The sequence below is a fragment of the Octopus bimaculoides genome, chromosome 11 (assembly GCF_001194135.2).
Source record: "Octopus bimaculoides isolate UCB-OBI-ISO-001 chromosome 11, ASM119413v2, whole genome shotgun sequence".
Lineage (NCBI taxonomy): Eukaryota > Metazoa > Mollusca > Cephalopoda > Octopoda > Octopodidae > Octopus > Octopus bimaculoides.
In genome coordinates this window covers 51,782,060-51,783,461 of record NC_068991.1, presented here as the reverse complement: position 1 = coordinate 51,783,461, position 1,402 = coordinate 51,782,060, and positions in this window count along the sequence as shown.

Here is a 1,402-nt window from a genome sequence, read left to right as displayed (position 1 = left end):
TGCGCCATTTTTTAGGCATGGTAAATTTTTACAGGAGATTCATTGACCGGTGTGCATACAAACTACTTCCTTTAACGAGGCTACTGCAAGGCCATTCTAAGAAGGATGCTGGACTCACTCTTACTGATGAGGCGTTATCTGCTTTTGAGTCTGTGAAACAGGAGTTATCCTCCGTTCCTGTTCTTGCACATCCCGCTCCTGATGCTCCGCTTTCTTTATCTGTGGATGCTTCCGATTCTGCGGTCGGTGCTGTTTTGCAGCACACTGTAGACAATCAAACAAAACCCTTGGCTTTCTTTTCTTGTAAATTACAGCCTGCCGAACGCAGGTATAGTACTTTTGATCGTGAGCTATTGACAATCTATCTGTCGATTCGGCATTTTCAACACCAGCTCGAGGGACGAGAGTTTGTGATTTATACTGATCACAAGCCCCTCACTTTTGCTCTGTCCTCTAAAACGGACAAGCTCTCTCCTCGTGCTTTTATATTTTTCTACCTATTAGAGTAACTTCCCTTTTATTCAACGGTTTTTCATAGCGTCTATTAATAACCGATGAGAAAGCATCGTAGCTCTTAGCTCCGGCTTTTGAAACTCCGAGTACTATTATGACAACTTACTGATTGTCCAAAACATATAGTTTAGGACAATTCTCTGTTTACCTAATACCAAGGTCTCATTCTTCTGTTGTCACTTTGTATTATTATTATTATTATTATTATTATTATTATTATTAGTAGTAGTAGTAGTAGTATCATCATTATTATTATTATCATTATTATTATTATTATTATTATTATTATTGTTATTATTATTATTATTATTATTATTATTATTATTATTATTATTATTATATACGCATACATGCACACACATAATCATGGGAAAATTATTGCTCTGGCATTGAAAGCTGTGCATATCCCGAACTAGACGGTACTCACGGCTGGAATTAGGTCTAATTCCCGCAATATCTCAAAGTTACAAAAACCCCAGTATTTTTCGTTATTCTTCCGAAAAGCATCAGGGATATGCGTTGAGCTGATGCTAACACATTCTAACAACTCCAAGACATTTTACTGTCAAAGCTTGCAGGGATATATGTATCATTGCAAGACAAATAAGAGCAATAACATCAAGTTCTTTCATTCATTAGACATCAACTTTCAGCAATCCAAAAATCAACAACAGAAATAGTCTTGTTGCTGCATTGATTACATGGCCTTCTTTGCTACATACCAATGATTGACTAATATTTGTATACATATGTACGTTACAACACTCGAATATATTTTTTCTTTAAATTCCTTAAAATTTTTTCAGCTTTAAAGCTCTGGTCATGCTGGGACACCGCCGTTTCTTATGAACTTAAATACATACATGTATATATATATATATATATATAT